Raw genomic sequence first — 22,250 nt, 5'->3', positions numbered from 1 at the left:
TAGTTTCAGTCAGGAAACAGTTATGAAAAGATTTGATTAGATGAAATAATGTTTCTTTCAAGTCCATGGATTTTTCTCTGTAAATGAAAGCCTTTATAGGTCCATTGCTGTGCAAATACTTCATGGGGTTTGTGTTAATGAGTTACCTCAGAGATATTTATCAGGCATATCTCTGCTTTGTGGGATACGTGGTAATTTTGAAAGTTTAACTTTTATATCCAGTGACAGCAATGATGATTTAAAGTGTAGATTAGAGGAGGCACTGAAGAAAAAACTGCATACTGCACAACTGCATAGGCAAGGCTGTAACAAGCAAGTTGAAGGAGTTGATTTTCCCATCTGTTCAGTACAGATGAGACCACATCTGGAGTGTTGTGTCTACTTTTGGGCTTCCCAATACAGGAGAAACACAGGCATATTTTAGCAAGTCCAAGGGAGGCTCACAAAGATTATTAGCTGGAGCATATGACACATGAGAAGAGGCTGAAAGAACTCATTTCCTTCAGCCTCTTGTAGCCTTCTCTTTTTAAGGTTTCCCCTTTTCCCAGTTTCTCTCACACCAGGGGATTCTTACTATTTTGCATCAGTGGATGGCTGATTTCCAAATTTCCTCACTAACTTCTATGAACCTTTTTCAGCCCTTTTGACTGAAGTCACTACAATGCAATGATGATTTCACAATTCACCATTTACCTTCACTATGGTCTACCAGCAAACCATGCATCAGAATATGCAAATCTCTACCTACACAGTATTTAGGCAATAGGGCTCTACTCAGTCCCACTTTGTCAAATTGATTGAATACTCAGAAAAAAAATCCATACCTATTTATTGAAACCAAAATGCAAATTTGTTTTCGCACTTAGAGCTCTTTGTTCTTGTTTTCAAAAGCATTTATACCAATGGATATCTATTTGCATAAATGTTTCCCAAAGGGGTCATGAATATTCATGTGTGTATATGCCTCTATCTTGAAAGTTCTTGGGAGACTGGGGGAGGAAGAAAAAATATTCATCCTGTGACAAAATGAAATCAAGTGGCTCTGGTAATGAGTCACAAACTTGCCAACTACAAATAGACAAAATGGTGGTGGGAGCTTGTTTGGGAAGCTGAAATTTCTCCTACACATCATTCAGCAGCTTCAGAACAGTGAAGTTTGTCTGTAATCATAAACAAAGATAATAGCTAAGTTAAAGCCTTAAGTTCCCGCTTACGACAATTTTCTTGCTCCTTTATTAATTGGAAGGAGAAGTGCTGAATACTCACAGCAGGTTTAAAGCTGGCCTTCCTCACCTGCAACTTTCAGCATGGCCACTCCAGAAGCCAAAGGAATATCCCTGTCATCAGTCACCAGTCTTGGGCCTGTTCACATGCTCAGGCATGGACAGTCATGGGGCATGAGCAAGTCTTGGTCTGGAAACCATGTGGCCATATGCACATCAGACTGTGTCTGTGTGTTCAAGTCCATCTGAAAGACACAACATAGTAGCTGACTACGATCATGTGCAGACATGTCCAGTTAGCTTGGAGATCTGGGTCTGGCTGATTCTTAAGCATCTGGGCATGCAGGTAGAGTCAGGACATGACCATCTGCAGCAGATAGTCCTGACCTCCTGTTTCTGTAATACAATCATTTTTATAATAGAGGTTAATTTGCTAATGAGGTTATAGTATTCTGCTGCAATTGGTCAGACTGAGCTGAACGAAGAACTACCAAGCATGTATATACTCAAGAGAAATATATGAAAAATAGAGTGAGGACATGGCTTGTTGTTTATTGCTGCCACTGCTCTCTGAGTTTTGACTTTTTCAGTTCATCATCCTGGATAAAATCAAGTCTGGAGCATTCAGTTCTACTCCCATTAAGTTGGCAGCAAATCGGCCATAAAGAACAGAGCTATATGAAAATCCTTAATGGAGAGAATTTTCCATGGGAAAAATGTCACTTTGATGCAATCAGTTTGCTATCTAAAAGCCCTAGTAAGCCAGTTCCTTCCCATCTCCCATTTCTTGTACTAACACCTATCTATCTTCTCCAGTTTACCCAAGAAGGTGTTCCATCTGAACAACTCAGCAAAAACTTCCCTCAGAGAGATAAAATGCCAATATGTATCTATAATGTAAGTTACCATATCAGTGACATCATTACCTTGGATTTTAATGCTTTTTCCCTTTAACTCCACATTTTCAATTAACCTCGCTTCCAAACTGTGTTTTAAAACAATTTATGATGATGGAACTCTATAAAGGTTCCTAAATTACTTTATCCTCTTCTTAAAAACAGCTACTGCATTTGTTCTTCACCAGATATGTGCTACAGTTCTGATTTGGTAGATTTCTTTAAAATCTTTGCTGTCAAAGCTATGTTTTACTGTAGTCTTCCAAATTCTAGGCTGGAGTTCACCCAGTCACACTGGCATAGGCACAGTGAATTCCAGGACCTATTCTTCAAGGCTTTAAGTGCTCATTCCCTTTCTTACTCCTAGCCTGCATCCCATCCTTTGCCTTTCTGCCCACTGAAACTGAGGCAAAAACATTCACTTATTCTGGGTTCTTATTTAGACTACTGTTTATCCTATACCATCCTACATGCAGAGAATTCCTCTTTTCATTCACTCCTTTTTAACCTAAATTTCTAAAGAACCTCTTGCTACTTGTTCTAATTCCATTCACAATTCTAGCATAGCTTGATGTTTGGCAGATTTCCCTGTATCCATATACTTCTATGACTGTTTATTATCTTCCTCACTTAATAAAACATAGTTTAAAATAATACCACTGAACACTGACTCAGCAACTGAAAATGAAATCAGTTGGCTATAATGTTCAGGATATATCTGGAACTTAGCGTTATTAGTACCACCTTTTTCTCCAATTTGTGTCTGAAAGTTTAGAGCTTCCTGTAATGAAATACTTTGCAGTGGCAGTTATCTTTATATTAGTATTATAGCTGGATCTATCTATATTCAGAAGCAGAAACCTCTTATGTCCCCAGGAGATCCTTTCTTAATAACCCTTCCCTAAATTGATTTAATTGATTTTTGCACACACAAAAAATTTGTTTTATCTATGTAATACCTTTTTCTAAATATGGTCTATCATAGCAGTAATATACAATGCTAATCCACCTCTACCTTTGTTTTCTGAAATTTACTCTCTGTAATAACAATTCATTTCATTATTATTCTTCTTCCATGTCTCATTTATCCTTTACAATATCCATTTTCATGTTCTTCAATCCTCCAGCTCTTATCTATGTTCTTCAAACTTATGTATTAATTTCTTAGCTGATTCTTACTGATCTTATTCAGCTTCCTGGACAGATCATGGTACAGTCCCATCTCTGTAAGTATAGTTTATCTGACTGTTTCTTCTGCTATTAGTTTCTTTCTCATCCTTTCATCTTGTAGAGTTCCTTTATCTATTTTTCCTTTATCTCCTTTCACTGGAGATTTTTTCTGTATGGTAAAAAGGGGCTCAGAGATCACCTGTCTTTCATATTCCTCTTGTCCTAGTTTAAAATTCATTAGGTCAGTTGTGTCAGCCTTGAGTTCAGAAAAATATTCTTCCTAATCATGCGGAGTCAACCCACGGAGCTCTTCTTGTGAATGCCTCCGCATGTGCGAGTATCTACAGATCTCTTATAGCACTAATTCATGAGCTGAGTGTCCATAAGTATATTTGTGCCAAAACACATAATTACCCTTGATCTCCTCATGTGGTATCTAGTGGTTAGTGTCATTTGTCTCGATGTGTGTAACATTAGTTCCCAACATTTTAGTCTTTTAGACTGTGAATAATAGCACACCGTAGCTAGAACAGAAGAGCATAAATATTTCACATTAGGTTGTACTGTTACTACTGACAGGTTGTAAGAACAGTTATACTATGAACAAAACTGATAAAGCCCCTATGTCACCTCCACTTTGTTGGAATAACTGTGGTTCTTCCCACATGATGGCCCTTCACGCCAGTCCCAGCATTTCCCATATCTGTCTCTCCTGTACCTCTGCTGCTTCCCCAGTTCCCTCAGTTCTTTGGTCTATAGCACCTTCTGATTCCCTGGCTCCTTTTGTGTTCTCTAGCTGCCTTTTCCAGCCTGCTAGCTGGCCAAGAGCTAGTACAGCCTGCAGAGAGTCTGGAAGTACCTTTGTACTGCTTGTGTGTAGTAACTGACTGTGGGTTAGTGCCCAGCAGAAGGGATAACAGTGCGTTCCTCTTCCTGATCCCTCAGAGAGGGCACCAGTTATTCTTCTTTACAAAGCCACCGACTCCAGTGAAACTTTTCAGACGTCATGGGGATTCTACTTATTTGACAACTGAGGAGTCAAACAAATGAGAAGTCCATATGAGTGTACAAGCCTCACTTCCTTAGGAAACCAGATTAAAAATAATCCAAAAATCAGAAGAAAAGTAAAGAATGAAGAGTACACACAGAACAATTTTGAAAATAAGTATTACTTTTTTATACCTTTAATTTTTTTTTTTTCAAAATTTATGTTCTTCAATTTTTTTTTTTTCCCCCGAACGCCAAAGAACTCATGGAGAAGCAGTTATGGGTTTAGTTCAGTTCCAGGTTCAAGCATGGTCTCCCATGTTTCTTGGGCATCAGCAGGCAGAATTTGAGATAATGAAAGGCAGTGAGTCAGGGTAGGAATCACTAGTTTATACAAAGAGAGGGATCCAGACATGTTTGAAATGCTCCCACCTGACCATCAGCTACTGCCCCCGAAGGCATTCTCTAAGTCCTCTGTAATATCTACCAGCTCATGTCTCAGATTCCCTGGCGTGTCTCAAAGTAAGTAGTCACCTACATTCAGGTGACCAAATAGAGTCATCATGTTCAGTAGAAGTTGAATATCACACCACTGTATTGTAATCATAATTATTTTCCTTTTCTCTATGTCTTCTCAGAACCTCTACTTAGGCTCCAAATTGAAGCAAATATTAAGCTGTCACTGAATGAGCTGAGTTTTCACGGGGTTACCTGAGTGCTCAAATACTACCAAATGAAGAACTATATAACTGTAACTAGCTGACATTAAGCAAACTGAATCATAGAATCACTTAGGTTGGAAAAGACCTTTAAGATCACTAAGTCCAACCATTAACCCAGCACTGCCAAGTCCACCACTAAACCATGTCCCTAAGCGCCACATCTACACGTCTTTTAAATACTTCCAGGGATGGTGACTCGACCACTTCCCTGGGCAGCCTGTTCCAATGCTTGACAACCCTTTTGGTAAAGAATTTTATCCTAATATCCAATCTGAACCTCCCCAGGCACAACGTTACTTGGGAGAAGAGACCAACACCCACCTCATTACAACCTCCTTTCATTTGTCCCTGGATATTATATTCCTCTTAAATTTTCCGCACACCACAGATATTGCTCCTATTAAAACCAAATAGGTTTCCAATAAGAAATGTCATTAAGGGAGATTTAAACATGTTGAAAACGAATTGTGTTCGCACTCGGGATTTTAGCACCCTGACAGAAAAAGGATATTTCAGGATTTGGCACACTAGAGATTTTTGCCACTGGGAAGTGGCATGAGTCCTGTGTTCACTCCTCTTGATATATTTTTAGGGATGTTACATGACTGTTTTCATCATTATGAGATCACTCTCCACTTCTACCTTTAAAAACAAAAAATGATCCCAGGGCTAATATTCCTGTGGCATACCACTTGTTCCCAGAGTTAACAGACCCCTAACGTAAACAGGAACTCTGAGAGTTGTTTCAAACATTGTGTTTGCACACTGACAAAGAAAAGACTGAATTAGTTTATCTTTGATTAAAATTGGGAAGCCTTAATTTAGAAACACATTTGAACTAACAATGACCAAAGAACTACTGAAAATATGGAACGCTAATTATCCCGCTACAGTTTATCAGGCACATGTTAAAGGCCTCTGCATATGCTTCAAAGGCATATAATCTGTAAAGTAGATGAGTTTCAGTCCATTCATCCAATTCGGTTTTCTTCACCTATTTATTTTCCACTAGATTAGTGTGAATGTTAGAAAACTGAAGTTATAAATACAAAAATGGCCATTTTACCAACTGAATACTTTGATATTCTAATGTTTTCCTAATAAGCATATTAGTATTGGACATAAGCAATTTCTGAAATAGACTATTTCCTTTCCTTGCCATGAATCTAAAAAAAAAAAAGAAAAGAGAGATTTATATATTAACTTTTAATATTTTTTTAAAAATGAAGCTAAATGTCGTTATATGAAGTTTCCCTAACTTCTCATCAGGAAAATTTAAAACCTACTTCTATGTAAACCTTTTGTCTAGGGAGAGTTTTTTACACTTTGAAGCCTATTAATCATAGACATCATGGCAGGGAAAGGAAAAAGGGATACAAGAGTGCTTCTTGCCTTAGCTGTGCTTGGCTTTCACCTGTTCAGAAGATGGGCCTCAAACTGAAAAAAATAAGGAAATTGAGTATAGAAATTTTATTTTACTTCTTCCCACACTAACAGCTCTGAAGGGAAAGTTCTGTCAACAAAGCCTGTAAGTTAGTTCGTTTCTGAACATTTATTGATGATAGGAGATAGTCTGCTATCAGTATTCATCCTTTGGATACAAGAGCCATCGTATTCAAGAATATTTGGCTGCATAGTACCTTCTATTGCTTTGGGTATTTTTTTCTTCTTAATTTTCTCCGTGATTGACTTGGAGAAACACAACTGAGAATTTATCTTAATTCATCCTAAGTCATTATTTTGCTTTTCCAGCCTGATGAAAGAGAACACACTTTCTCTTTCTAAGCACATTTGTCTTTATTTATAGCAGGGGTCCTGCTATAGTCCTGTAGGCTTTAGGAGAGAAGAGATTACCAAGAAGGCAATGTTGGCATATCACCATTTAGTTTATAAATAAAATTGGTTAATGACAACTTTGTTTCCTTCTTTTTTATGTGAAAGGTAGAAAGGTACTTTTCTCATTCCTCTATAATTTACAGAGCACAAAGGAAATTTCTCAACAGCTTCAAAGACTCCAGGAGTCTGGAAATATGTAAGGAGTAGACAAAAGAACTGTGTAGGGCTTGGCTAGGTGGAAATGTGCTCTGGAACAACACATTTGAGATGCATGTGGTGGTCATTAGCCCATAAGCTGGATGCAGCATTTACTAGGATTGAAAGAGGCAGAACTAAGCACAAGGGACTGAGCATCCTCTGTCCCCTGAGATTTAGAAGAACAGAGCAGCATGGGGTTATAATGCTAATACTAAACTCTTACAGAGCTCTTCACTTTTGCATAACCTAATATGCTTTACAAATGAGGTTTGTAGAAGTATCCTATTTCCATATGGCAGAAATGAGATGCTGAAGTAGCAGGCCCTGGAACAGCACGCAGGTTTCCTGACTCCTAGCATTTTGATGATGAAGGGCTTAGAAAATGCAGCTAAAGTAGGGAGAAGCTGCCAAAATTGCCCTGATTTGCTGTAGATGAGCAGAATTTATGAACCTAACAGAGAAATCCCCATCTCTTCTATGGAATGCTAGAGGAAAAGGCCATGACAGGATCCTTGGGGGCATGCTTACAGCTTATTTTTCTAAGGCTATGAAGTCTCACACACCAACTGTTTTTCTCTCCACGTGCATTTGTACTTGTTCTTTTGAGTGTATGTCATGGGCTGATGGCTCCGTCGGCTAATGGCTCGTGGAGCCTCCCTGGGAGGGCAGGGCAGGGCCTCACAGCCAGACCCTCTCCCACTGCCCCAGATGAGGAATAGGGAGGCAGGAAGGCAGCCAGGGCTGCCGCAGTCCTGGGCATCAGGCATCTCCCTGGGGATGGGCTGAGGCCAGGACGGGACATCAGCCCACGGGTACACCTGGGTTTGTCTCAGTGGGGCCCATGGTGGACCCAGGCCTGGCTGTGATGTGGCAGGGCTGGAGCTCATGGATGCCACCAGTGGGGCCTCACCTGAGAGCAGCCCCCATGGGCTGGGGGTTGGCCCTGGCCAAAGCCTCCAGACCACACATCCAGGAGCCTCTCCCCTGGTCACAGAAGAACAGGGTCACCCTGGGCTGCATCAGTGCTGAGCAGGCCCTACCCTGCAGCCAGCCTCAGTGGGGGATGCGCTCAGCGCCCTGACAGCACATTGCCAAAAAATTCCTTACAACAGGCTCACTTTGGACTCCAAGGAACATTTTCATAACAAATCTGAGACAGGGACGAAATGTCTCCAGGGCAGCAAGGGCCCTGCAAGCCGTGTGGGACCGATGGGTGGGCAGGGCAGGTAGCAGTCCCTGTGACCTGAGGACAGGGCCCTCAGTGGGGCAGAGCCAGCCAGGCCCATGGCTGTCACCTGTAGAGAAAAACCTCATCCATCGACCTTGGAAATACATTGCAAAACTGTGAATTAAAACTTTTAAAAATACAGCCCAGGCACTACTTTTATAGGTGTCCCACCCTCGGTCACACTGAAATTATAGAAGCGTAGTGACAGTAAAGCCTGCATACGATTAACTCAAGAAGAGCTTCCTCACAGAAACGTTTGGTTAAGTATTTGCAAAGTATCATGGTCCCTGCAGTAGGGGACAGTATAAAATATGGCATTGATTTGTGTGAGTTTTCACTGAACACAATAAAAAGTAGCTAAATTACTTGTCTTACAGATTTCTGTTGTGCCTTGGGGAGATGCATAGCCAGTTGTACACAAATGAAGTGGGATGCTCTGTGCTTGGTGGAGACTGGCATTTATACTTTCAGTAGCTTTAAAATGTACTCAGAGGTTAGAAGTGTGTAGATCCATGGGGGAACTTGTTTCTGTATCAGTACAGATCAACAGTCAGGGCCCAGTCACTGCCTGAAAGGAGAAAGCTCACACAACGGCCATGCAATTACTCATGTTTCCTGTACAAGCTTAATCCTGAATTTTTTCCAGAATCCTGCAAAACTTCTGTTGGTGTTATCATTGTAAAGGACAGAATTTGTGCCCTCAAACACAGAGGAAGCAACAGTCTGTTTTCTTCATAACCTGCAGTCCTGCCAAGGCACCTAAGGAGCCTGGTAAACAAAAAAAGTAATGGAAGAAAGACCATTTCCTTGCTTTGGCTCTGAGGTACTCTGCCATCTCCTTCTGTTTCCTGACAGCATGTCTCCAGTAAAAATCTGCTGCCAGAGTTTTCTTCAGTTATGTGATTTCTGGTGTCCTTCTGCAGCTAGCTTCTGCAGTGCAGGTGGGCTTTTAAAGTTAAAAGAACCTGAAGATGAGACCTTTACCGGAGATTTGCTTTATGGCCGGTAAAGAACAGGTTCATGAGGCTGGAAAAAAAGTAAAGACCTTAACTCTAGTTAGAGTACAAAGCTGAGAACAGAGAAGCTTAGATTTTTATCTGTGCTTTCAGGATAGTTTTGAATTTTGTCCAAAGATTTTTAAAGCTGAAATCAGTGGGTTTGTAAATTTTACAAGCTTGTACAAACAATAGTTCACAAAAGCCATTTTGCCTTTGAAAGGCAGGTCAGTGATAATAGCCTCGGAATGTTACAGTGGTTAATTAATTATTATAAAGACTGCAGTCCCTTGAGTAAACTGCATCAGTGAGCAAAAGGAAGCAGTCCATTAGATGTGCTTGTGTTGCAGCATTTGGAAAATTCTGCTTCTTTTCCAAGTAAAAAGTTAAGTGTAGACATACACTCATTGCCATACATGTAAAGTAGCTACTTCTTGCTCTCAGAAATACTTTGTGACTTAGCTCAGTTAAATATTTTTGTTCTTGTTTCTGCAGGCTGCTTAAATATAAGCCATTGCTTTTAAAATATAATTCATCAGCAGTAGGAGTTGGTGATGCCCTACTTGGGGCATCACCCAAGTGATGCCAACCCAGGAGCTGGGTATATGATCATGAGGGGAAAAGATTTTGAGGCTCTACCACAGATACAATGTGTGGTCTTGGATAATATTCTGTCCTTAACATGGGGAAAATGCTTATGTCCTCACAAGAATGTCATTTAACAAAACTTAGTTTCTTTTATGCGATGTTAGTCTTGCTTTCAGATATTATCATTTAATAACAATGTTCTATCAGAAGTGTCTTTAAACCATTGCAGTGAAAAAACAATTTATTCTGTTTTTGTGGTGACATAGCTGGGTAGCTAGCAAATAATGTAAGATAACAAAGTAATCCAGGCCAAATACTTTGAAAGAGATGAAAATTTCTATAGAAAAGAATTAATTTTAAAATTTCAGTAATATAGGGAGGGGTTTCCATTATAAAGATCCGTGGATACATCAGTGAAGATGCTAGTGCTTTTGGTAAGAATGCTACTGTGGTCATGAACAAAAAAACTGTTGTGTGTATATTGGGTAAAGATTAGAGGACAAATGAGGTGCAGAAACCAATCTCCCAGCTGAACAGCAAAAGCAGAACATACCAAAAGAAAGAAATAAGTCCAAGCAAAGCCAAGCAGGCCATATGGTGCAGTAATTTAAAACAAAACTAAAAAGGGCAAAAATATTGTTTCAACAGGTATGTAATAAAGGCAGAAATAATCCACTGGCAGGACATCCATGGAAATACTGCTGGAAGTTTTTGGCTGTAGGAGAGCAGAGAGGAGATCAGCAAAGGGAAGAGCTTAGGGTGGAGCTGCTCCTGGTTTGGTCAGGTCTCTTCAATATAAACAGCAGGCTAATTGCAACTGTCATTCCTAGTTTAAATGAGCCTCTCTAAGCTTTCTGACAGAAAAGGCATAACAGTATTCATGAGATAGTCACAGGAGGAATCAATAGCAGAACTGGCAGTAAAAACAACAGAAGATCCTTATTTCCGGAATTTGTTGTTCAGTGGCCTGTAAATAACAACTATATCTGTATACCATTGCCCAATTTGTGGGTCAAGAACATTTGGCTAATTCCACAGAGAATTTATCTTCTTATAAGTAATATGTGAAGAGGTCTGCAGATCTAACTAACAGTATTAGAAGGAGCTGCTGAAGATTTTAGATGACTGATTTAATATCCATTTGAGACCATCAGATCAACCAATTAGTCTTGGTCCTGCAATTTAAGTATTAACTGTAGTGGAATCATTCAGTAATCATTAGAACAATCAGCTGATATATTCCAAAAATATCACCACCTATGTCATTAAATTTTCAACTTTATCAACGTCAACTGCATCCTAAATTGGAAGAATATAAAGCAGCTTAGCTCTCAAGACCTAATCATTATAAACCTTAGAGCTATCTAACCTAAAGCTTCCTCCTTGAAGCTAATTTTCAAAATGAAGACATCTAAAATTGCTTTCCAGCAAAGCATCTGTTTACATGTCTGGCTGGAGCTGTGTGGATGGTGAGGGGCTGCAGCAGAAAAATGTCCCATTCCAAAGAGCTTCTCTGGGTAAGGATACCATGTGAGGCCAGGTAGCTGCTTCTGCTGTGTGGGTCTCTGCCAAGACACACATCTTCAGCATAATCCTGCCTGTAGACAAATGTCTCTTGTGCTCCATGTAATAGCCCTCCTTTGGCCCCCAACAATGCAATTAAGCCATGGATAGGAATAGAAAGCTCATTTAAATTTCTGCTTCTCACCATTTATGGACCAGGAACTGCAGGTTAGAATCTAAGGATTGTCAACATTCTAATGTAAAATACGGAAAAAACATCTTCCTGTGTTGGAAGGAACGTGAGATAATCACACATATTTTGAGGTAACCTGGCCATTTATAAAAGACAGACTTTCTGCTACCGAAGCTACCTTTACAACGATGTGCATAGCCTGACTTCTGACCTTTCCTCCCACATTTTCCATGTTGCAATCTTTCCATGTTGCTCTTCTCTCCATGGATTTAATTCTTTTTCTTTGTAGGACATTTAAAACTGAAAGAGCATTTCCTTCAGGCACATTTCTTAGAAGAATTTTATAGATGTTTTTCCAGAATCACATTACTTAGCATGCTTTAAAAGTAAAAAAAGTTGAGTAGTTTTCTGTTCAGTGCAATGCATTTCCCAATCACATATTCTTTGGATGCAATGAGAGATTGATCAAAACTGGACTGATCTGTCTGTTGTTGTTGTTTCTTCCTTTTTTTGATGAGAGGTAGCTTGACAAATTCTAGGAGTGTTACTTCCCTTTAGATGGCTTCTCAAACTCTTTTGAACTCTAGATTCCTATAGGGTTTACAGGCAGTTTTACTGTGCAGCTCTTCTTTACAAAGCCTTGAGTGAAACAAAAGTCTTTCTCAAAGGCATTCACTATGATCTGTTCATGGTCAAGTATCAATCAATCAATCAAGGGTGCAAGTATCAATCTGGGAAATCTGTAGCTAAATAAAAATTATGACCCACCCCCCCGAACCTTAATAAATTTTACACAATTTTAAAGTCTATAAATATATAAGCTTAATAAATTTTTCAAATTTGCAGTGTTTTAGGTACTGCAGAGGCTGTGGTGTATCATTCCCAGATACTCCATACAGCCAGTCTGAACATATGGGAAAGGTCTGAAAGTCTTAAGCTGGCATTGTACTTCTGGCTGTGGAAAGTTCAAAATAAAACCACTGTAGCTGTTTGGGGAAAAAAATAAAAAAAAGGAACAACATCAGCCACTTGGCATTTTTTACTATTAAAACTAAAGATTAGATTGATTCTCTGTTTCAGCATCTCCAGTTATCTAGCCTTCTGGGAAATGAGGCAAATACTATGACCTTTCTACTTCGGAATTGTGTCAGAGAATTTATCTTCCAAAGACTTCCTCTTGATTAAAGCCAGAGAACAACCTCCTGGGAACACTTTTCCCTCGGGGTATGCTGAGATGCTACATTCAAAACTGTCAGCTGGTGCAGGAGTGCAGGCTGATCCAGCAGTGTCCCAGGGAAGGAGCATTTGGAGGCACCCACCATACGGGTACAGGAGGCTGCAGCCACAGAGATCTGTGTACTGGTGGAGGGGAGCTATAGCTGACAAAGATGCTTTCCCTCACTGCATGAAAAATGCCAAGAGAGAAAATTGCTTCAGATAAGAGGTTTGGATGTGGAACAGAAGATCTGAGTGGGATTGTTTAGACAGAAAATTTGAGAGCAAATTCAGAGTTCAGTAAAACATCCAAGAGTCAATCAGCAGCATCTGCTGTCTGTAGCTAACCTCCTTAGAGAAAGAATTTGCAGGCCAGAAGGGGAAGGATCCATGTCCCTTGAGGCCTGACTCTGGGCACTTGGGTATCTATTGCACCCGTGTGCTTTGTTTGTGTCACCCTACAGCCCCCTTCCCTAATCTTTGCTGCTCACAGAGTCTGTGAATGCACTTTGCTACCCATGAGCTTAGTCTCACCTTCAGAGATTGAGTCAATTCTATGCCAGGGTATGAGGGACTGAAAAGATGCTTTCATGAATCATGTCAAGTTAATATGATCTAGAAGCCATCTCAAGGCCTGCAAACTGGTGCCTTCCAGATGGTTTGAATTGTTCGTATGGCCAAACAGATGGCTGAAAAGATCTTTTAGAAAGGATATCATGGAAGGAACAACATTCAGGACTCTATTTCCTGATAGTTGAACACAGTTTCAGTCAGTAGAACTGAGGATCCAAATTCAGAAGTTTTCATTTAAAAAAGGAAATCCAGATGCAGACACAGATGTGTAGATGCACTTGGACATACTAATTTAGCAGCTTTGCAAGTCTTTACTGTTCTAAGGCATAAGTATTCTAAAGGTATTAATTCTGGTAAAGCTATTTGACATTTTGGGGGGTCTTTTTCATTGTTTTGTCAGTAAGACATGAAAATACTGTCAGAAAATGCACTGGTTTATGGCAGCTTAAAGTGTACAAAGTATAGAGAGTGCCATTATAAATGGGTAAACAGTAGTGTACATAAGTGTATTTTTCTTAAAATAGCCCTTCTTTTCTTATGGCAACACTAGGGATCCACGATAATTTTATTAGATTTTTAAATTATTTTTTAATTGGAAAATTATGAAAGAACAATATCAATATTTGTTTAAACCAAAAGAATAAGACATTGGAAGGATTTTTTAAATGTAAAATCTTAGACTTGGATAGTAACTTGCTAGACAACAGCACCGAATACTGCATAAAAGAGACAGTTTCTACTGTGAAGACTATGCTTTTTGATGCCATACAACTGATTCAGGGCACCTATGAACATTGCAGATCCATTATGCTTTCTCCATAATCCAAAAAGCATCCACATCTACCTTTGTGAAACTCTATGAGAAAGGTAATTTACACTAGAAATCATGTACAAAGTACACCTACGTCATAAAAATTAGGTAAAAATTCTGAAAAGAAACTTAAAAAATATTATCCATTATATTTGTCATATGATTGCTCATATTCAGTATTTTCTTGTTACTGCAATGTTTTCATTTAGATTCAACTGAAATACTTAAAGAAGGTATTAGCACTGATATTTTTAATTGCTTAGAAATACTTGCCAAAGCAAATATGGTTTTTTTTAATGGACTGTTGTGCTTACTGCAGAAAAGCAGCATCTCAGCATTGCTCTAACATTTCTTCAAAACTCTAATTAGAGTCATTTCCTGCAGACTCCTCAGCATGCTGAGCTTTGCTTGTAGCAAATTAGGCACAGAGGTTTTCAGCGTGTGTAAATGGGAAATCAATGGAAGCTCCTGACCTAATTATCTTTTAAGATATGGACCTGAGAGTTTTCTGGTGGATGCATGACAGGATGTTCATTCTCAGTTCTCTTTGTTGTGGATGCCAGCTTGAGAGGCAACACTTCCATTTATAAACTACAGCTACTTCAGAATGGTGATCTTTTACCCTTGTTTCATTCTTATCAGACTTTTCGCCATTACCTTGTCCCTCGCTGTTCTTCTGATTTTTCGCTCTGCTATTGAAGTGTTTCCAACCTCAAAAATTCACAACTGTAAGTAACTTCTATCCTTACTCCAACAGGCCAGAGATAAGCTTTATGTAAGATGTGTAAAGCAAAAATATTGAATGATTTTAAAAGTATCATCTAGTACTTACGAATTTTTTAATTTGAATTTTTTTTTTTTTTATTTAAAATATATGTTTTGAGTAGGATACATGATTCACTTTTTTAATGCTTTCTTTGACCTTCTTGAAACCTCTTGCAGGCTGCATGACCTTCAGAGAAAGTTGGGCTAAGCCAACCACCACTCCTACAGACCAAGCAGGCAGCTATTTGCGAAATGAGATAATTCCAGGTGTGTGGGGACCACTGCAGGCATACTACACAGGTCTCCACACCAAATGTCTCTGGGACTGCAAAGGTACTACCCGTGTGGCAGCATGCCATGACCTTCCCATACTCAATGTTACCACATCATTAGACCTTGTTGGAAACTATTGCTAAAATCCTGGAAGCAAAAGAGGGGTGGAGTAATGGTAGGGAACAAAGAAGAGATGGAAGTTGAGCATGCTGCATGGTGCTTATGTGAGGGAAGGAATGAGGGAATGCAAGGTGAGAATGTTACAAAATGAAACCTTAACCTCAAATAAACGCAAGTCATGGCGTGCATATCTCTTCTGCACTGCCGTGTACACACTTTCCAAGGACCAAGTGTCCTTGTCCACTTTTTCAAGCATTACCCATAGGTTTAACCTAAATTAACTTCCCTTTATTCCTTTTTCTACTCTTCCTGTCTGCAAACTACAAAGGAAGTAATAACAATGACTGAAAAGCAAAATAAAGGACGAAAGAGAGGGAAAGATGCTGAAAGGTCATCTCATGGCAGTTTTTTCCAAATAAAAGACTCCTTATCAAAATTAAGTAGATTTTTGTGAAGAGAGATTTGATTGGTCTCCAGTGAGGCTTTGGCTTACTTAGAGCGCTCTTATTCTGTGGCTACGCATAGATCCCAAAAGATCTCAATTCATCAGGCTAATGAAAGGAATTATGTAAAAATAAAAAGACCTTTAAATATAGCAAAACCATTACATTATAGCAAACTAATAAAGTCCTCAGGTTTATTTATCCTGGACAGTTTAACCAACTTTCTGTCAACTGACTCTTAAAGTTGATTTGCCTTGAAAAGCTTAAGAGTGGATGCATGCTTCCTGTCTATGGCTATGTACAGTACGAACTGCCATTTGGTCCTATGGAAATGAAAATGTGTATCCTGAAATTTATTGCATTAAAACAAATGACAGCATGCAGACTAATAACAAGTTGTTAGTGATTAGGTCACCTCCAGAACAAATTGTTAGGAAATGGAAATGGAAATGGTTTCAGTGCTATTCTCATGACAAGAGGCATATAACAGCAGATGTGACATAAAAATATATTTGGAGGACTAATTTCAATAAAAATGATGGATACAAACAAGCGTAATTGGTGGTTTGCCTTGGGCTTTAAATTAATTCACCTATTAATGGGAAGTGATCTGGGTAGATGTTACAATCTATTGGATTATAAAGAAGTCAAAAACTATCGGCGGCGGGGAATCCAACTGTTTTTCTAAGGCTAATTTGTTCCATCTTTGTTGCTACAGCTTTGGACGTCTGTGGAGAGGAAGCAGAGGGTAAAGGCCAGCCTAGTTACTCACAGTTTATAAATGCATCCTCAGCAGGCGCATCGCTAATGCTAATAAAAAAGAATTTTTATACTTAAGCATTTAATTTCAAATACTAACAGCCAGCAATAATTTCCAAAAAGACACAGAAGCTCGAAAAACATTGCTGCTCCTGATGTTCTTGCTTCCATGAACATGAATTCAAGAACAAGTTCACATCCTGCACTAATATTGTAATACTGGGACAAAGCAGTAGGAGATAGGCTGAGGAATACAGCAATACAATTTTTTCCACTGATACCATGAATGGGAAACCAAGCTCTTGCAGCTGGATGATGAAAAAACTGCAAAAGCCTACTTTAACATTTATTGTCTATGGGCAGTCCTGCTTAAATATGTGTGAAATATCTAGGAGATGTGGACACACTGGAATGCAAACAACCTGTCTATGAAAGGCATAGCAGGCCCTGAGTAGAAAAAAGATTAACCAGCTGTTATGGAAATACATGAGCAGACAATGGCCTTACATCATGGGAAGATGAAGGCATACTTGAAGGTTGCTCTGTCATCGGAGCTGAAAGCAGTATGGTGGTGGGAATGACATTATCCTTGTCCTCAAGTGACAGGCAAGTCTGAAACAGGCTCTGTCTTTGTTGACTCTAGAGAAGGGACAGGAGGGTACCTTGAAATTAGTATGGTCTTGGGAATAGTACCTGTGCTCTACAGACCTAACAATTGTTTCAAGAAAGAAGTTATTAAAAAAATACAATATATCTTAATTTTGGCAAAAAAGACAAGTATTTCCATTTAGAAATATGGCTACAGTGACTTAGGTGTGCTGTATTTTGTGTATCTTGTGACCTCCTTCACACAGTTTACACTCTGGGTGAATATCTTCCCTGCAGAATTGTTCTAAAGAGTGTGAGAAAGAACTGCATCTTACCATTCCATGTATTCAGTTTTTGTGAGCCTAGACTTCAAATCCAGTTGCATTTCATTCCTGTCCTTCAAACTGTAGTATTTTGGTTTGCGTTGAAAGGTTTATTTCACAACACACAGATCATTCTTGGCAAAGTTTAGTATGGTGAGAGACCAAAATATTCAAATTTAGTTCGGGCTAACCCAAAATTATCTTGATTTCAGCTGCTGTGAACTGAAAAAGCAACTATCAGTTTGGTCCTGCTAGAGATAGCTAATATTTAAGAACATAATTTTAGAATCTTACCATGATAAAATGACTCTGTTGAAGAGTGCAGTAACAATCCTTGACTTCAAGTCTTCTGCTTTTCAAGGAAAACTCCAATATATAATTATTCACTGTTTCTGTAAGTTTTCTTTTTTTTGTTTATATGTTTCTGTAAGTTTGCCTTTTTTGTCATTGTATATCTTTTGTTGCTTCCTTGCATGTTTGTCATGTGTTGTAAGCAAAGGGTTGCAATGTCAGAAATTTGAAATGTCAATGTATCTTGCAAAGCTATTACTCTTCTTTCAACTATGTTGTTTCCATGGTGAATGACAAATAATGTGGCCCAAAGACAACAACTGAAAAGAAAAATAAAATTGGATGTGATTTTAATTAAAAAATATTTGTGTATAAAATGTAAGTGGATGATAGTTAAAAGGACTTCTTTTTGTGCTAAGCTCAGGCTATGTTCTGTTACTGTATCTGTGCAGTGCAAGTCTCTCAGCACTCAGAAGTTATGTCTACAATAAAACGTAGAAAACAAGAATAGATGAGCTGACAGACCTGAGCTGATTTCTGTAGTAGGAATAGTATGTCCATGCTTTCATATATTGCATATATACCATGGCAGAGACACTTGTCTCCTAAGGCAGGAACTCTAGCACCTGGTTATGAGGGCAACCACCTAAATTAATCTAACCACACTGACAGGGTGAAATTAGCACGTAGGCATGGGACGGAATGTTGTCACTGAGTTTGCATTTCACTTTGTCTTCTGAAGTTGACAGTGTTGATCACTACACCCTGAAAGGCACATGAAGCAGGACATACTTTGGCAGATTGTTAAGTGATTTCTGAGATAGCTTTGGCGAGGGGATTTTCATCAAGTGTTGCCATTTTCTGCAATCATGTTATGCCTGTCACACCAGTCTTCACTTAGAGCTTTGTGTGTAACTATGTACACATCATGAACATCTGTTTCTTCAGATACTATATATTCTTATTCCTGAACAGACCCCAACAGGTATGTTTTGGGGAGTCTTTTTATTTTCCATTCTCTTTTCCTACCTGTACCAAACTTTCAGATGAGTTACTGCTATGACTACTGTCACTACTGTGACCTTCTTCCTGGCCAAATGCTAATCAGATTTTCTCAGTGACCATGAAGACACTATGACATTGTTGATGGAAAATTTACAGATGGTACAGATGGATAGAGTGGTAAATAATGCTCTCGATCATTTGGTAAACAGGGCACTGTCAAATGTGTTTTATTATAGCCAAATTCATGCCACTGCAATGAAATAATGTAGATTGCGCTTGCAGAGAGGCGTGGCTGTGAAAAGGGCATTGTGATCACGGTGTGCAAATGTATTCACTGTAAACAGTTTGCTTAGTGCTGTGACTACAAGAGCTAAGAGTCACCATGATGCACACACAATTGAAGTCTTAGAAGTGGTACTACTGACAAGAGCCTGCAAAGTGCCATCTCTGAAATGTATCATATCCAGAGAGTTGTTTATCAGCAACCACCAAAAAAGTTTGATGCGGGATCCTGTTCTCTAGCAGATGAAGATTTGCAGAAGATTTTACTATTTTGACTGCAGAAGAGTAAAGGTCATTATGCAGTAGCACTGACTAAATGCTCAGCCTCTTTAAGGCACATAACAGCAGCAGTTCAGGAGTATACATGATGCTAAAGGGACTATCCTTTAGGTCACAGCTTAAATGGAGGTTAAGGGTAACACAATTAGAAGGTAATAACCATCCATAAAATGAGTTGGTGGCTTTATTTAACTTTAAAAATGAACTTTTTGCTACCTGACATATTGCCAGTTTCAACAGAGAGACTAAGGACTGTTGGTCATGATTGACTTTCAGAAACTGCTGAAGCATCTTGTTTCACCAATTCCAAACTAAATTAATGATATAAAATTGAAAAGTGCAGCAGAGATTGAAATGAATTGAAAACTGCTCTATTCCTAGAGTTTTGGCTTCATAAGTGATATTGATTACTTACAAAGTGTCTCATTATGTGCATGAAATCTCCGACAATTTAATTGAAGATATTGAGTACAGTGTTTACAAACAACAATAAGTTTATTGACTATTTTTGCTTGGTGATGGGTGAAACCAAATGTTTAACTGAAGTCTTTGAGTTCATAGTGATTAAATACAAAACATAAGAAAAGAATGTTCTTGGAGAGCTGGGAACAAAGGCCAGCAACACCAGTAAAAGGTTTTCTCATCTGAATGGGCCTTTCAGTCAGATTATGTATAGAAGTTTGTGTGTGTGTGTGTACGTGTGCACATTCCTGTGTGCCTGTAACCAAAACATGATCCTTCATCTGGGAAACCTCCTATTGGCATCAGTGAGAGCTTGCTGCAAGAAAATCCGATGTATTTGCCTCTTGGTATTTTGCCATGGAGACATAACCACTAATCAAGCAGAAACCATCTGGCTCATTTTAGTGATATGGTTGTCTGGCCTCTGCTCTAGGAGGCAAAGAAATACAAATCCTTGATAAATCATAAACATACTCTATAAAGGAATTTGTTATTGGTTTGTGTAATTACCTCTTTTCCTGTAGGCAAATGCAGTTTGAACTGACTGTTTTATCAGAGCACATGAAAAACGAAGCTTTATCTTTTAGAAAAGGAATCAATTTTCATTGTTTTATTGTTGTCCTTAAAGCATTTAACACCACTGCACACAGGGTTGTTCTGATCTAAACTACCTTAAAGAGAGGGTTTGCACCTGAAGAACTAGATGGGTTCTTTGGAGACCTGACTTTGCCAAAGCCTTTTTGTGACCATAGCAGACAAATGAGAGCCAAAGTCTGTTGAAGATGGACAGAGAAAAAGGTCCATTTCAATGAGCTAGGACATACAAAGACCTTGAAGCTTTTTTCTTTTACTGGGAGAATCCTATTGTCTTGGTCTTACCTTCTAGTACTTTGTCACAGTTCTGTAAATTTCCTGTTCTACGGTTGATGAGAGAAAGCAGTACTATGACATACTGCTGTATTTCTGATTTATGTTTAATCTTGAAATAGCAATACAAGGAAAGATTTCTGTTCCTTTGTGATCCAGAAGGCCTGGTGATCATGAGACCTCCAGAGCACAAGCAAGTACTGGAGGTAAATAACTTTCTAACTCTTAATTACTGTATTCCAGTAAAGCTTGTAGTACAGACCTTAAAGCCAGTTAACAGTGAAATCAGTAATAAGCCATTTCAGTCATAACTCAAGAGATTCATGGGATAAGTGGACTGTCTTTAGTAGGTAGGCAGTAGAAGCATTTATCTCTGCTTTGGCTAGGCCAAATGGCTATCTCATGAAGGATGGAGTCCCTGACAGAAAAAAACTGTTCCGCGGTGCTGAGAGACTGCAGAATTAAACAGTGCCAATTTTTGGTAAAATTCCTCTAACAGATGGAAGGCAGATAGCTAAAACCTTAACAAGTGATGGCAAAAGAAGAGAAACCTAGAGTAAACTGTAGGGAGATTAGATAAAGATACTTATTTCAGGTGCTGCTAAAAGGTACTTTATTACTTATCTGTTCTAAAACATAGCTTCATTCAGTCAAAAGAATTACCTTAAAATGCATTCCAGTGTCTGGAATGGAGTTTCAGCTCATTTGGAAGAAATAGCCTGAAGCTTTCTTTCACATAGCAGAGTGACAACCGTTACCAAGAGAAGTTGAAATAGGGACAATACAAATTATAATAATGTTATTTTCTCGTGTTTTCTGCAATTATTTTTATTCCCAGCTTAAACATCTACATTTCATAGCAATACCAGGAGGTGTACAGTGACTTAGAACAGAAGTCTACCTTTATTCCTACTTCACCTGAAAGTAGCGAGGCTCAAATCACAGAACATATGCCTAAAGCTGGATTTTAAACAGCATGTTTTCCACAGTTAAAAGGAGCAAAAATTAAGCACAGACCTTGGTGCAGTGTGTTTGCACCACATGGTGATGTAACTATTTTGTTTTATGCCAGTGCTCCATAGTGATTCCAACCGCAGCACAGGAGCTGGGAGATGAATATCCTCAAAGCAAGGGAAGCTTCTGAAGTTGCTGTAACAGTCTATTAGGGTACTGATGGTGAACTGTTGGGGAGGGAAAAAACCTTCTCATTATCCAGTATTTTAAATGGAAAGCCCACAGAATCACAGAATCACAGAACCACAGATTGGAAGGGACTTGTAGAGGTCATCTGGTCCAACCTTCCTCCTCAAGCAAGGCCACCTAGAGCCAGTTGCCCAGGACCATGTCCAGAGAGTTTTTTAATATCTTCAAGGATAGAGACTCCACAACCTCTGAGCAACCTGTGCCAGTGCTCAGTCACCCTCACAGGGAAAAAGTGTTTCCTGATGTTCAGATAGAACCTCCTGTGTTTCAGCTGGTGCCCACTGTCTCTGATTCTGTCTAATTCTGCTTCCAAATGTCAGTGAGGACCAAAAAAAAATTTTGGAATTACAGTTTATTTTGCTTCTTTTCACTTTGTTACTATTAAGTTAACTTTATAAATTTCTTCAGAGACTTCTCATAAATTTCTTCTGACTTGAAATAAAAATATATCT

This window comes from Phaethon aethereus, assembly GCF_964289735.1.
Source record: "Phaethon aethereus genome assembly, chromosome: 2".
In the NCBI taxonomy this organism is placed as follows: domain Eukaryota; kingdom Metazoa; phylum Chordata; class Aves; order Phaethontiformes; family Phaethontidae; genus Phaethon; species Phaethon aethereus.
The sequence above is the reverse complement of the archived record's forward strand: the minus strand, read 5'-3'. Positions refer to the sequence as shown.